Source organism: Pyxicephalus adspersus, chromosome 4, assembly GCF_032062135.1.
Source record: "Pyxicephalus adspersus chromosome 4, UCB_Pads_2.0, whole genome shotgun sequence".
NCBI classification, from domain to species: Eukaryota; Metazoa; Chordata; class Amphibia; order Anura; family Pyxicephalidae; genus Pyxicephalus; species Pyxicephalus adspersus.
This window is the reverse complement of record NC_092861.1, coordinates 71,556,551-71,573,589: the sequence shown is the minus strand read 5'-3', so window position 1 is coordinate 71,573,589 and position 17,039 is coordinate 71,556,551.

Here is a 17,039-nt window from a genome sequence, read left to right as displayed (position 1 = left end):
AGGCAATTGAGTGTGGAAAGACCAGCGCCATCGATTGATCTAAGTGATTAAAGGTAAGTTTATTTGTTTTATTTTTGGTTTAGTTCCGCTTTAAACTTATTTAAAGTAGAGTAAAAAAGGTATAGAAAGAAATTATCACAGGTATCGATACGATAAAGAAAAAAGGAATAGTCAATACAAAGAATTAGTTGAACCCCCCCCCCCCCTTCCCCGAGGTATGGGATGTAGTGCCCGTGAGGGCATACAAGCAATTGAGGCACTACCATCAGCAAATAAGATTCATTCCTGGTTTGACTGTTTAACCTATATGAAGGGAGGAGGAGAGGCAGTGAGGGAAAGGGAATATAAAAAGATTAAATTAAAAAAATAAGTAGGGGAGAAGGTGGGGGGATGGTGGAAGTAAAGTGGGGTTATAAAACCTCCCACAAATAAACATTTACAATATTTTGTTGGACCTCCTTTAGCTTTGATTACAGCATACATTTGCCAGGGTATCATTTTAATAAGCCTATGAAATTTCACACTACTTATTTCCATGCATTATTTTTCCACAAAATCATGTTTTGAAGATGTAAGAGTTGAACTTCTGTGTAAAGTCTTCTCCAACACATCCCAAAATTTCACAATGTAATTAAGGTCTGGAGTCTGTGGTACGCATTCAATGTGTAAATGTAATGTTTCATGCACCTTGAGACACACCACACTGGAGCTTGAATAAATGCATGAAATGTCCAAAAGCAGAAAAACCTGGGCTCACAAAGTACAACTTCACTTGCATCTGCTTTAATATTTACTTTAATAAATCCATTCCTTGATACAATACCAGTTTCTCCTTAAACTACCTCATTCAACCACTGACATTTGCATACCTCATTTTCCCCCAGGACCTGCCTTAAGTCTGATTTCTGTGTAAACTCTAAACTCGCCTGCATAGGAGGTACACATTGTTACCACACATTACACAAATGCCAAGTACGAGGCATATGGAGCTAACTTGGTTTATTTGATTTAGGAATATGGTTTTCCAAAACACTCACTTTTCTGTATAAAACCTCCAATATCCATACAAAGATTTTCCCAATTTTCACAGGATAAACATTACATCCTCCACTAAATTACTTCATATGTTAATGTTTTTTATTTATTTCATTTTTTAAACAATGTTCATTGGTTTTAACAATCTCTGCAATAATGTTTTAAACCAAGCACATCAAGAATTAAAGGGGGTAATAAATATAAAGGATAGGGTGAAAACAAACTCATAGCTATTCAGTCAGCGATGTCACCCCCATGTGTCTGTTGGCATGTTCTAAATATTCCTTTTAGAAGAGGGTCCAAGAAGATCAGTCCTGTATGGGAGATAAGGCAATATTTGTGAAACTACAGTGCTATAGGGATTGAGACCGAGTCTAGGGAAGGATATTCTGGGGGCAGACCCCATACTATTGAGGCAACAAGAACATGGGTGATAGACAGGCAAGAAGAAAGGAAGAGAGAAGTAGGGGAAGAGGGGGAACATGAACTAAGGAAGGGAGGGAGTTCGATAGGCAGTCGGTACCTGGAGTTCACCAATCATGACAGAAGACCCACTCACAATCTAGTCACTGCCTCAGGCGAGAGACCAGGGTGGCGGTATGTGATCCGGGATTCCCAGATTGCTATAAACCGATCACGGGTATCAGAAAATATACTGGTCAACTTCTCATAGACCATTATGATATCCAGTCTTCACTATACCTCTCAGTAGGAAACCTGGTGAGTTCCTTAGGCTTTTAGGATCACCTGTTTAGCCGCCATGAACACAAAATTGGTCAACTTACGTTAGAGGTGACGGAGGGCCATATCTGAAAGTTGCATTGTGTCTTGCCATGGGTTAGGCCTTTCATCTTTTGGGTCTGTGCTTCTAGCAGCTGATATACTAATCTCCAAAGGCAGATAGTTTGGGGCAGGTCCACCATGTGTGAAGCATGTTATATTATAATTCAACAATTTAACTGCACGTCCCCTGCTGGTATTCATTGCTAAGTTGAGAAGAGGGAAGATTGCATTACATGAGGCCCCAGCAGGTAAGGTGCGCACAGGGAGAGAGGGAGGGGGTAAGAGGCATGGGAGAGGATAAGGGCGGAAGCAGGAGGGGAAAAAAAAGGTGGAGTGGACTAGTTGTTTGCCTAGTGAGATCTTGGACTTTTTCCTGTTCTCGTCTTTTCTTCTCTTTCCTGTCTTTCTTTTCCCATTTTTTGATTTTGCAAAGGTGTTTGTTTAAGAATGCTCATTTGTTCAATATGATGCTAGACAAGTAATGATTGTGTATTGATATAATTGATATGAAGGTAGAGAAAACACAGGTGTATTTGTATCTTGTCTTTGTTCCTGTGGATTTGTATGTACTTCATGAGGTGTTTTTTTATGTTCTGACATCATTCTGTATTTTAGGCCTACCCTTCTCTTTTTGTTTAACCTCCCTAGCGGTAACCTGAGTGTGACTCAGAGTAGAAAAAAGTTGCTACAAGTGGTAACCCCGAGTCACACTCAGGGTTGGAACACCTAGGGAAGGTAAGTAAATAGAGCGCTTACCTGATCCGCCGGAATCTGAGCGCCGCAATCTCCGTCTTCTCTCTTCTTTCTTCTTCCTGCTTCTGCTCCGATGAGTCACCGGGGGAGTTCCCGGTGACGTCGGTGCATGTGTACATCCCGGCCGGCGGGGCGGGAAATGCAAAATCCATCTGCATTGCATTCAATACAAAATAACTGTATTGAATGCAATACATTGGATTTTTATGTGTAAAAGCAGTCCATTGTTTTCAAGAACATTTATTTTACAGTCTATGTAATAGTATGAGTATAATATGTATTTTTTTTTTAAATATATAGATTTTTTAAATGATTTTGTGTTTCAAACTTTATTATACTCATACTAATATATTATATATTATACTGTAAAATAAATTTTCATGAAAAACAATGTACCTTTTTTTTTAGACATATAAAACCGGAAAGAAATGCACCACCAGGGAGGTTAATATATGTTTTATTTGTTTTTTTGTGATCCTTTATTGTTGTATTCTTATATATGTTAAAATCTTTAATAAACATTAAAGTGGAGTGGAGTGGAGAGGGGGGAAGGAGTGAGCCATGTAGGCATGGTAATGCCAACATTGTGGGAGAGTAAGCAAAATCAAAATATTTTTATCAATAAACCCTGAGTAAGTAGTAGGGATAATAAAAAGCAAGGTATACTTTTAACATAGGCCCAGGTGTGGGGGTGGAGGAGTCACAGCAGTTCCATTAGGGGCCAAACGAGTTGCAGTGTATAAGGCCACATAAGTGGGGGAATGGTAGAAGAACTTCCTGAAACTTTAGTGAAGAGGTAAGTATCCAGGGTCAACCATCGCCACCATTGTCCTCTTGGTGATAGTTTAGAGGGAGTAGACTGTTTCCTGCTAGTGACAGTGGTCTGGAGTGGCAGAATTGCAGAGGGAGAGCATGATGCACTGGTGGAGTAATTCCTCAGGGAAAAAAGGCAAGGATATATGATAACAAACTCTGCAGGCTTCTGCAGGTGAAGAGACAGAAGAAGGCTTATTTTTGTAGGTGAAATGAAGGCCAAATGGAAATCACCACCAGTAATGGTCAGAAAGCTCACTTTTTCTGGAGCTTGGTTGGGCAGAGGTCCACAAATATCCAGTACTGGGGCCCTTGGAAGGAAAGTCTCACCTGGCCCTGGCTGCCTGCGGAATAGTCTTCCTAGTACGATAGAAGGTAGGTTTCAGGATGATATCTCTCAGCTGGCTGTCACAGTGTTGGGACCCATAGCACAATGAATGTGGTCAAACACCAAACTGTCTATAGAGCGAATGGGCACCAGCTCCTGCAGCAAAGCAGTGACAGTGGGGGTAAGATCCTCTATGGATTTTTGGAGTCCATGGATGCGTGGGTTGCCCCAACATGCTCTGTTTTCTGGATCTTCCAAACAGGAGTACAGTGTTCATATCGTCCCGCAGGGAGGAGATCCCCCTGCTCATGGTAAGAGGTTCCAAACACATCAATTTGTTGTTCCAGTGTGTCAGTTCTGGAACCCAGGTCTTTGATCTCCCTAGTTAGCTGTGTGACCATCCTGTCATTATCGGAAGTTAGCTCACATTGCAGCATAGTGTGGATTTTATCCAGCAGCACAGCCTCTCTTGCTAATAAAATAGACTGGGGAGCCACATCCTCTTTGGGCAGGCTGCCATTTGAGAGCCCTCAAGGAGCCATCCTGGGGAGCGTGGGGAGTCACCAGCTAGAGCAAAGGGCTCCATGTTGGAGGCACATGTGGATATGGAGGGGAGCATGGAGAGCCATCCCTGGCGTCCTGTGCTTCTACCCATTGGTGCCAGGTGAGTAGGATAGGGAGGTAGTAAGGCAATCTGCACGATTTGACAGGAACTGCCAATGTTAGCCGCACCAAGGTGTCTGCGTGACTATGTCTGCCACCATGCTATTCTTGTTATAATTTTCAATTAACACATGAACCTTGAAGAGTTCCATGAAGGATTGTGTGATTCCCTGTTAATAACTAGACCCTCTTGTTTTTTGGCATGCAATATGCAATATTATTTTAATTTTAGGGAATATGTGCTATAACTATTTTTTTTAGGATTATTTAAAATGTTTTTGTATTCTTCAATTGTGGTACACAGTTAGGGAGGCCCGCAGCAGGGGACTAGGCGTAGGGCAGGCATGACAGGAGTGCGAAGGCAGACCCCAGTAAGTGTGAAAAGGGTTAAGTGTAAGTGGAGGAGAGAAAGGAGGGGGTGGTTAGGGGGGTCAGGTCAGAAGTAAAGGGGAGGAGAGTAGAGGCGTAAAGTAGTGGATCCAACGAAAGTGAGGGACAGTTTTTTGCGGGAAGAAGAATTTACAGGTAGGAACATCAGCATGGCGTCTTTTGACACCCTGATGGATCAGCTCAGGGCGGCTGCGGCCTCAGAATGTGAAGCCTGGTTGCAAGCTTGGGTGGCTGAAGCTATTGGGGGGTTCCTAGTGGTTCCCAGGTTAGTTTAGGGGGGCTACGGCCTCGGAGGCATAGGCCTCCAGTACGCTTAAGCCCAGAACCTTTCGCCAGAGCTCAGCGCCGTTTTTAGGAGCCCCCAGAGGGTCATGATTATACTGTGGGTTGTCGAGGGGGGAGTCATGGGGGGAGGAATATGTAACGTGTGTAATGTTGGGGGTGGGTCATGGGGCGAGGTAGCAGGTAATGTTAGCAATATGTGTCCTGGGAGAGAGGGGGGAGAGGGGGGAGGGTTGAAGGGGGGTTTCACAGGGGGGTCCAGGAGAGGGGGGGCTTTGGGTATGGCGGTTGAGGAACAGGTTACCGGGGAAGGGGTGCAAGAAGTTTTAGCGGGCCTCAGGGAAGTGGTGCAGGCCCTGAGGCAGGGGGTCATGAAGGGGGGGGTGTTAAGGCAGTCTCCTATTGATCCCAGATCAATTTTCCCTCTTTCTGATCGCTTCTGTTTACAGCGCTGGAAGAATGTAACACACGCAACTTAATGTCTGGTTAGATCACTCGCAAAACTTTTTTGTTTGCACACAGTTTAACAGTTCAAAGGCATGATCAGTGCATGATCAGATGACTACAGACAATTAGCAGACATGACAGATGTCCTTGTGATTCTCTTAGAACAAGATATTATTGTCAAGGTAACAGATATATGGCAGTAGGGAGGAAAGAAAGTGTTTCAAGGCAAAAAGGGGGGAAGCCGACTCTAGTTTACTGATAAGAAGAGTACAATCAGTTTCAACATAATTCAATCATCTGCAAAACATAACAAAAGCACAAAAATATTTAACTTCAAGAATCAGCAAAATTCCTCAGCTACTTTCAATTCCCTCTTTTTATCCTTCAACAAAGGATAACTACTTGACCTCATACCTCTGTTCCTTTACATACAAATAGACAGCTTCAGGTACTTGGACATACATAACTTGAGGGAGCTGAGTGATTCTCTCTAGTACTGTCATCCTACAGTGGGTTATTTCAGAGGGGTTACAAGTCATGCGGTAACATATATCTCCCTGGATAATATTTATAGTATGTGTAAAAATCATACATTTTTCAGGGGAATTATAGGTTTTACAGTTGTTGCAAAAGTTATAAAGGTTATGAAGTAAACATATATCACTTTCAGTAACATCAGTGTCATTGTAGATATTGCTTAAGACTCTAAGCAGTATGCTGACTTGAGTGGAGACAGCAATCAAACAAGAAGTTAACATCTTGAGTACTATGCATATCAGATAAGCAAAAACTAGAGCTATTATATATTTCTTTGGCAAGACGTTCCCATATGTTACCACGGAAGTCAGTCTAGTGACTATACTCAAATCCTCGCCAGTGCATAGACAGGGTGGAGTCATTCTTTAGACTATGGCTTGATTGGAGGCAAATGAAGGAAAATCTTGAGGGTGATAGTGGCAAGTTGTTGTGACCCAAACAAGGCAGAATATGACCATCAGGGCTCCAAAACTGCAGACAAGCATCTGGGTTGGTACTTGTGGATCAAGAAGCATCATCTTGGCGCTGGATGGGCGGTGCCCTTTTCACTTTTGAAGCGTGTATCCAGGTGGGTCCTCCACTGGTAAGCACGGCTGTTCTAGTGATGGCTTGCACAGTGACCGGTGGTCCAAAGGGCGGATCCAAGGATTTGTGCTTGTGCAGAGCTTTGACCAACACTAAGTCTCTGAGCTTGAACAGGTGCGTAGGTTGAACTGTAGGGAGAGGAAAAGAGAGAGAGATATCTCCGTATTTGCTGTTCAATTTTCAAGTAACTTAGCTACATATTGATCCTGAATTTGTTGTAAGTCTACTGGTAGTAAGATAAGAGGTTCTTTGGCCCAAGGGTTGGGGAATGGACGTCCCATTAAAATTTCAAAGGGTGATAGCTTATTAACTAGATTGGGTGTCATTGTTATTTCTGCTAGCACGGCTGGTAGGTATTGGTCCCACTTATGGAATGTCCCTCCAGTTGCTTTCCTAAGTTTGTCTTTCAGTGTCCTATTCATCCTTTCTACTATTCCAGCACTCTGGGGGTGATATGGGATGTGAAACTTCCATTCTATGTTCATCATTTTATCTCCTGCGTGACTTTAGAACTGAATGGAGTGCCATTGTCTGAGCTTATTCTCACTGGGCATCCAAATCTGGAGATGATCTCCTTGCATAGTATTTTAGTTACTGTCCTTGCATTTTCATTCCTGATTACAAAAGATTCTACCCATCTGTTGAATCTATCTGTAATCCCTAACATTATCTGAAATCCACTGGAAGCCTTTGGCATGTGAAATCAATTTGTAACTCTTGAAATGGACCCTGTGGAGGTAACAAATGTTCATGTTGTCCTGCTTTCTTTCCTTGCACGTTATTTCTAGTACATGTTAAACAATGGGAAAGTATGGCTCGTGTATGTTCCTTTAAATTCTGGGCACAAAATTGCTTGTTTATTTCTTGTGTTGTGGTCTTAATGCTTTTGTGTCCTATACCGTGAATTTGAAAAACAATGCGGGGTACTTCTATTTAGGGCAGCCCTACTATCCCTCCTTTTGACCAGATTCCAAAGGAATCTAAGGTCAATCCTTCCTTTTCCCAGAATTCAATGTCCTGTGAGGTGGCAAAGGACTGTAATTGTGTTAGAAGTGTGTTGGTTTTAGTGGAAGCTGGGATGGCGAGCAGAAGTGTATCAGGGGGGCTAGTGGATGTGGTAGACTGAGGAGTGGCTTTGGCATGAAAATCTGCTGGTCTGTTGTCCCTGGCATTGAAGAAATTGGAAGAAGTGTGTGCATGACAATTGACAATGGCTATTTTTTAATTGGGGAGGTGAATGGCTTGTATAAGTTTTTAAATTATTGTGGAGTGCTGAATGGGTTTTCCATCAGCTGTGGTAAAACCTCTTCGCTGCCAAATGGCTCCAAAGTCATGTACAACTCCAAAAGCATAGCGGGAGTCAATGAATATGTTTACAGCTTTTCCTTGCGTAATTTCACAGGCTCTGGTGAGTGCTATCAATTCTGCCGCTTGGGAAAGGTTAACAGAGAGTGGGGCAGCTTCAAGGACTGTGTCTGGGAGCTGTACCGCGGCATATCCTGCTAAATAAGTTTTGTCAGAGGGTCGGGAACAAGACCTATCTACAAAAACATTTTCTGCTAGAGGAATGGGTGCTGTGGATAAGTCTGAACGTGGTGTTGATGTGTTATGTATTTCAGTGATACATGAGTTTGACTCTGGTACTTCATCCTCTGGCCCTTTAAGACCTAAGAGGGCATTGAGCACAGCGACAGGACCGCTGGTGGCAGAAGCATATTTTACACTTAATCCTGCAGTGGATGTTAGGGTAACTTCATAACCAGACCTTTGTGCTGATATGTGTTAGGTGGGTTAATTGTTAAGCAAGTGTAGTACAGCATGGGATGCGTAAAGTATCGTCTCGTGACCCAAAGTTAGAAGTGAGACACTTTTACAGCCATTGCACATGCTGCCAGCACACACAGACAGGCTGGCATGCCTTGCACAGTAACAGGCAGTGTCTTAGAGACATACGCCACAGGCCTCAATTTACCTCCATGCATCTTAGCAAGCACAGCAGCCATGGATTTACAATTCTCTCTTGCATACAATACAAATGGTACATTGCAATTTGGCATTCCCAAATGCAGGGGCAGAGGTCAGGGATTCTTTGAACCCCACATATGCTTTAGTCATTTCATCAGACCATTGAATGTTATTAGGGGCACTGGGGGTGGTACTGAGACGGAGCTGTGAGTCCCAATACGAGCAGTCAGTAATCCAGTGTCTGCAAAAATTGATCATGCCAAGAAAGCTGAGCAGCTGTTTCTTTGTCTGTGGGCAAGGCAGACTGGTAATGGCATGTACACAGCTGGGGGCTAGCAGCCGGGATCCTGGGGTTAAAAGCATTCCCAGGAATGTGACCTGTTGCAGACAGAACTGAATTTTTTTCTGCGACACCCTCTGTCATTCCTTTCCCAAAAAACACAACAATAAAACAGTATCCTTCTGACATACCTCCTGCGATGGGCTACACAACAATAAATCAATACATACTGTAATAAAGTTGAACCATGCTGCGGCTGCCAGTTGGCAAGGACCTGCTGGAGGGCAATTGAGAAAACTGCGGGTGAGTCAACAAAACCCTGGGGCAAGCGGCACCAGGTGTACTGCTGTCCCATAAAAATGAAAGCCATAAGGGGCTGAGTCTCAGGCGATATTGGTATGGAGAAAAATGCATTGGCCAAATTAATAACACTGTAAAATTGGGTCTCGGGCGGTACTGCTGTAAGGATGGTACTAAGATCTGACATGACTGGTGTCAGGGGCATAACCAGCTCACTGATGGCTCTGAGATCTTGTGTAAAACGGTATGAACCATCTGGGTTTTTGACAGGATTTATTGGAGTATTGTAAGGAGAGCAAGTTTTCTTAAGTATGCCTTGCTGGTAGAAAGATTGAATCATGGGTGCTAAGCAACCCCCCTTGTCTTTAGTTATTAGGATACTGCTTTTGGTATATTGGTGTATGTTGTTTTGTGAGTGCTGTATATGGGGTGCAGTCCAGGAATCCCACTGTTGGTGTGTAGGGCTTTCCCTGGCCCAATGACCTTCCTGTCCACAGGTAAAACATACTTCATTCCTTCTAACATTTCCATCTCCTCTATTGTCATTCCTGTCCTGTCTACCTCCTTTGCCTCTACCTTTTCCTCTGTACCCTCCAGGTTTCCCTGAATAATGGAGTCCCTGCACATGGGGCTTTGACGGTTTAGGTAGCTCAAAGCAAGTTTGAGCTAACCATTGTCCCATTATATCCTGTGGGGGTAATATGCTCCAATTATCAATATTCATTTTGGCAGTTTTAGCATGTTCAGGGAATAATCCATTAATCAGTGACTGTATAAAAACAACATTTAAATCTCCTCCTAATCCTAGACTAGACTATAATTCCTTACGGTTTCTCCTGCTTTCTGTTTGCACGCTAATGCTGTGGCCATTGATTTTCTATCTCCATGTATCCTAACACATTCATTATGCACTTGATCCCACATAATTTGATATTGTTGCTCAGTAATGAGGCGATTATACTTCACAGTGGAGAACGGAAGGTTTTTGTTGTATATTCTCTCCTATTATTGGAAAGGTTAGAGAAAAGAGGTTTAGAGCTCACGGAAATGCTTAATGAACTTGTTTGTATATTTGTAGGAAACTTATTCATACACAATACAAGTACAGATTAAACGTATTTACCAAAACACCTGTTACAATACTCACAGGGATTAGGTGTACATTAAATATACATACATCAACCAAATGTTCATAAAAGGCAAAGTAAGGATAACCACATTTTGCCGTACGATATCCGACGCGTTTCACGTCGATGGGCTTCCTCAGGGATAGAATATTGTACGGGTGTAGCGGTATTTGAGTGTTGAAAACCTCAAGTGAATAAACAAGCAATTAAAGTTTGAAGGTTCAAATTACTGGTATGTCTTCATGGTATTCTCATACGATATAATTACAAAGACCAAACATGGTAAACAGGTATTGAATGTTCTCTGAGGAAGCCCTTTGTGGCTAAACGTGTCGGATATTGTAGGGCAAAATGTGGTCCTTCTATGAGGGAATCTACACTGCCACAGTGCCTAGGTTTGTAAGATATCTACAGGGAGATAGGGGAGGGCAGAGGTAGAAAAGAAAATGAGATCAGTGCATGATCACATGACTACAGACAATTAGCAGACATGACAGACGTCCTTGTGGGTCTCTAAGAACAAGATATTATTGTCAAAGTAACAGATATATGGCCGTAGGGAGGAAAGGAAGAGTTTCAAGGCAAAAAGGGGGGAAGCGGACCCTAGTTTACTGGTAAGAAGAGTACAACTAGTTTCAACATAATTCAATCATCTACAAAACGTAACAAGTACAAAAATAATTAATTTCAAGACTCAGCAAAATTCCTCAGCTACTTTCAGGCAGCGTATCAGGAGGTAGGGGGGAAGGGACGTCATCTTGGAAGAGCGACAACTTGAGGTTAGCGGGGAGGGTGTGGGCAGGGGTTCAGGGGTGGTAGAGGTGGGGGACAAGGAAGCAGGCAGGGTGACGGAGCAGGGACAGGAACAGGTCAGCAAGACGGGACCGACGGAGGGCGTGGGAGACGTGGCAAGAGGGGAGGTCTAGGTTTGCTTTGAAGGACCACTAGGAGCACATTTGAAAGAGGAAGTAAGCGAGCGGCTTTTAAAAGGTGAGTACATTGACATTTTTTCTTTGTTACCATTAGAGTGGTTTAACGTGGATAGGCCGATGGGGGAGGGGCGTAAGGAGGATGGCTAGAATTGTAGACATCGCCTAATTCCTTGCACCTTTTTTAATTGCTTACAAGGGTTTAGTATCCTAGCAAGTGTTATAGGAGAGCGCCAGCCAGAATTGTGCACGGGCCTGTTTTGTTACCTAGATACGATTAGGGAGGCATACAGATTGTATGGGGGCTCGGCCTGGTTACGCTATGACAAACAGTTTAGTCAGCGGAAGGCGGTCTGCAAGGGGACCACAAAGATATAGGCCTATGGATGAAGATTATGTCAGTGGGAAGGCCTGGCGGTCAGCAGTTTTTTCAAGAGGGGGCTGGCAGGCAACAAGGGGTTGGATCACAGGCTGCAAAGAAGCGGGGAGTGTGTTGGTTATTTAATGAGAGTACCTGCAAATTCGGAGGGAGCTGCTGTTTTCGCCATGAGTGCTCAGGATGTGGAGGTAACCACGGCCTTGCCAGATGTTTCAAACAAGGGGCTGGAAAAGGGGGGGATGGTGGTGAAAAAGGGCATGACTCAGGTGAGCGGTGGCCAGGACCTTGGAGGTGGGTTTTGAGCAAGGTTTTTGGATTCCCTGTAAGATAAGTACAATTCCCAGGGAACCCCAAAATTTGAGATCGGCATTGCAGCATCCTGAGAAAGTGTCTGCAAAATTGGCGAAGGAGGTAGCTTTGGGTAGGATGAGTGGCCCCTTTGAGGTACCACCAATGGCAGGCCTGGTGGTATTGCTGTTGGGTCTGGCACCTAAAAAGGAGCCAGGTAAGTTTCCCATGATTCTTCATTTATTGTTCCCGCCGGGGTTCGGTAAATTATGGAATTGACCCGGAGCTGTGCTGAGCTGGAGGCGGAGCTGGTGAAGAACCTAGTGGGGTTGGAACTGTTCCCAATAGTGGTAGTGGTGGAGTTATGGGGGGAGGCCTTGGCGGACAAAAAAGTGAGGTTTCACTGTGACAACCTAGGAGTGGTGCAAGCTATTATTAGTCTGTGTGTATGGCGGCATTTAGTTTTGAAATGTTTACAAAACAATATCTATTTGTTTGCAAGACATATTCCTGGGGTGCGGAATGTCCTTGCTGACGCTTTGTCTTGTTTTTAGTAGGACAGGCTGCGCGCACTGGCGCTGGAGGCAAAACAGCGCAGGGAGCCTTGCCCGACAGTGTTGTGGATGCTAGTTTAGGAATAATTGGTAAGATGATTCGACGGTCAGTGAGTGAGCAGACGTTGAGAGCTTATTCAACAGTTTGGGGGGAGTGGGAGGAGCTTTATAGACAATTGAGGGGAGGTAGTTCCAGAGGGGGGCCCCTACATGTGTTGTTATTTTGGTTAGCGCAAGATTTTGCGAACGGGGTGTTCGTGGCTGGGGTTAACAAAAAGTTGGCTGGTCTTGCTTTTTATTTTAAATTGTAAGGAGTTAGAAATGTTACCAAAGAATTTTTAGTACGGCAGGTGGTCAAGGGTTTTAGGCGGGGTAGGAAGATTCCAGACGGCAGGAGGCTTGTGTCATTTACGATGCTGGGGGAGTTATTGCACAGTTTGGAAGGGGTATGTGGGGGTGCATTTGAAATATGGCTCTTCAAGGCGGCATTTGTTTTGGCAATCTTTGGGGCTATGAGGATTGGGAAATTGGTCAGTCCAGCTCGGGAACGAGCTGGTGGTGTGCTATTTCAGGACATCACATGGACTCCGGAGGAGGTGAGTGTTGATTCACCGGTCCTGATCAGACTGATCAGTTGGGGAAGGGTTTTGGGTATGTCTGTTCCGAATAGAAGGCCCCCGGTTTGCCCAGTGAAAGTGGTTGGTGAGTTCCCCTAGCAGAGACCCCCAGGTAGGGGGGCTGGTGTTAGTGTATGAAAATGGGTCGTTCTTGTCCTGTTTTCAGTTCACTGCGGTTTTTAGGAGATGTTTGGTAAGCATGGGTAAGGATCCTGTGGGCTATTGGTCCCACTCCTTTCAGATTGGGGTGGCCACAGAGGCGGCGAAATGGGGATTAGGGGACGAAGTGATTCGGAGGATTGGCCAGTGGGAATCGAGTCAGTTCCGGTTGTATGAGTGGCCCCAGCTGTTGTAATAAAAAGGGGGCAGAAGTGTAAAAGGGGGGGTCTTCCTGACACTAATATAAGTGTGGGGCATTGTGCAGCGGAGTTGGTTTCTCTTTGTTTTGATACAGGAGGGCGACACTGTTGAATTTGGATACTAGGCCACTCCTATGAATGGTGGGGGGCCAGAAGAGCGGGAGTACGACCGGATGCCAAACAGCTGGGTTTACCCAGGGAGGAGGCTACTGTTCGGTGGTTGGGAGTCTGTGGCATTCTGTGAAGCAGAGTGGTACCAGAAATGAGGCGATTTGTGGAGCTGGAGCATCAACCAGATGAGGTGGTAATACACGCTGGGGGTAACAATTTAGGGCAGCAATCTATGCGGGAATTGATTAGGGACGTGAGGATTGATTTTCTGAGGTTGAAAGTAGAATTCCCATGGGTTATTTTTGCCTGGTCAGACATTGTAGCCAGAACCATTTGGAAAGGGGCATGTTCTGTATAAAAGTTGAACAAGGCCCGGATCAAGGTGAATAAAGAGGTGGGCAGATTTGTGGCCAAGAATGGGGGGATAGTCCTCAGGCATTTGGAGCTAGAAGAAGATGCAGTGAAGTTCCTGCACAGGGATGGGGTACACCTTAATGCCATAGTCACTGACTTGTGGTTCCTAAGCTTGCAGGAAGGAGTGCAGCAGGCTTTTCGGGTGTGGAGGAGTGCTCAGGCTTGAGGTATCCTGCATGAGCGCTGTGGCGGTTGGGGCTAGGAGGGTAAAAGTCCTGATGGTCATTTGGAAGGGCAACCCAGTGGGTGCTCATTAATGGTGTTATGGTGGGGCCCCTGAGGCGTTGCTGGGCAGCTAGGGGCCAGTGTGGTTCAAAATGGTAAATTACATTTGGTGGTGTGGACTTTACCTTTCCTAGACCTGCAGCCTCGGGGTTAAAAAAACTGAGTTGAGGTTTTGGAATAGTGCGATAGGGCACAGTGTTTAAACAAAAGGTTTTTGGTTCACAGTTATTTAAAAGTATTAAAGAAAGTTTTATATGTTAGCAAAATCTGAAATGTTAGTGTTATGGTAATATTGTAAATATTGTGATCGTGTTGTTATATATTATATGTTATATTATGTTATATAAGTTATTATTGTTATTTATAATTAAATAAAAAAAATTATATTTGTTAATAAACAGCTGCTTGCCAGCCATTGTATTCCCAAGTAGGTGTCCGTGTGTTTTTAGGGGGAGAGGCTGGTAAGCAATAAGGGTGGGGGGGATTTAAATAAGAAGGAAGTGTGGGAAAGTTTTAGGGGGCGGAAAAAGTTTTGGTGAAAAATTCTGGGTGCGGAAAAATTAAGTACGAGAAAGGTTGAGCAGAGGTTTTGATGTGGGGAAAAGGTTTGATAAGTGGGAGGGGAAGTTAAAGGGGGATGGGGGTAAACACTGGATAAAAGGGGGCTAAGATCTGAGCTACCCTGGTCATGTGTTTGGGGATTAAAATGGTTTTGTTTTTATGAGTGAAACAGTAACAATATTACAATAGGTACATCTTCAGTCATTGAAGCCTTTTTTATTACTGTTCATAAAGCATCTTATGCAATCAACCATTAGGATGACATGTATTTATTTCCACAGGCCTATGTTATGATATGTTTTATACAAGAGAAGCAAAAGGGTGAAGCTGCTGTAGGATTTGAGTTTAAAAAGAAATGTGAGCCAAATGGTATTCATTCCATTTCCATCTCTAATGCTTGCTATACACTTTTGTTGCCAGCTTTGGAGATTTTCATCAGTATTTCGCCTCAGTACTCTTGTCTCCTGTGGTTTAATTATTTCCTGATTTCCAGTTGTCAAATCATTGGAACTTATTTTTTTTTTAATTTTGTCTTACTAGAATGTAGGTTGAGTAATCTGCAAACTTAATTCACAAGAGTAATTATTATTATTATTATACAGTATTTATATAGCGCCATCATATTACGCAGCGCTGTACATAGTCCATAGTTGTGTCACTAACTGTCCCTCAAAGGAGCTCACAATCTAATGTCCCTACCATAGACACATGTGATTAATGTAGTCTAAGGTCAATTGTTAGGGAGAAGCCAATTAACCTAACTGCATGTTTTTGGGATGTGGGAGGAAACCGGAGTACCCGGAGGAAACCCACGCAGACACGGGGAGAACCTGCAAACTCCATGCAGATAATGTCCTGGCTGGGGATCGAACCTGGGACCTAGCGCTAAAGGCCAGAGTGCTAACCCCTGAGCCACCTCGCTGCCTACAGAGTAATTAACCAATTGGTCAATATACACAGTGTATGGTAAATAATACAATCCCAATATTAATATTTTAATGCTAATTTTATTGTATTGCTTGTAGATAGTACATGTCACAGAGAACAATAGTAAATCTGGATAATGATGGAGCAGGGAAATGGCAATTATGGACAAAAATTCTGATGATTTAGGAGAGTAAATCCAGACTTAGAAAACAGTACAGGTAGTCTTTGAGTTACGATTGAGATGTGCTATGACGACCCCATCGTAACTTGGAAATATCATTCAATATCATCAAGTATGTGTACAAATGAAGTATGTGTACTCACCAACATTCTGTCTGATGTCTGCATAATTGAACAATGTTACATTGTACAGTAGATGGCTGCACTTAATTTTCGGGTGATGAGGATGTTAATGATACAGCAAGTGATTTCACAGCAGAAGGCTTGTCAATAAACTCCTCTTCAACTGTAGAGGCTGATTTAAGTAATGATTCACTACGAGAAATTAGGGTTGAGGCTCCAATATCCTGGAAGGCTGTGGTGATACAGTTTATTTCTTATACCTCCTGAGTGGTAATTTCTGTCTGGATTTATATGTCTAAAAGCAGTACACTGTTTTTTATGAAAATTTATTTTACAGTGTAATAAAATAGTATAAGTGTAAAAATGTTTGAAACACAAAATCATGTAAAAATATTAATTTAAATTAATTAAAAAAAAATATATATATATATATATATATATATATATATATATATATAAATATACTGCATTTAATACATTTATTTTGTCTTGAATGCAATACAAATAAATCTGAATGTCCCGCTCTGCCCCGAACGGAACGTCTACACGTACCGACGTCACCGGGAACTGCAAGTTCAATCAGATCTTCTGATGACAGTCCCACAATATTCTGATTCATTTCAGCAACTGCATCCTCTTTGTCAAAGCCTTTGAATGTGTTAACATACACTTTTAACAAATTTGTCCAGATCCCGCTCATGCATTCTTCTGTTACCTCCTTCCATGCCTTTGCAATGCTTTTTATGGCATTCAGAACTCTTTCCAGAAAATTCAGAGCTCTTTCTCTTCAGTAGCTCCAACAGCTAAGGCAAAAATGTTTCTGAGGTAATATACCTTGAACATTGCCACTGCACCATGTTCCATGGGTTGTATGAGTGAACACTACCCTAATGTTTTCATCTGCATCACCGATGTACTGGGGTTGGCCTAGAGCATTGTCAAGAATCAGCAGAATTTAGAAGGGAATGTTGTTTTCCCTACAACATTCCTTAACTTCAGGAATGAAGCAGTATATGAACCAGTCTTCGAAAAGGACTTTAGTCATCCACGCTTTCCTATAATGCCGATAATGTACAGGAAACAT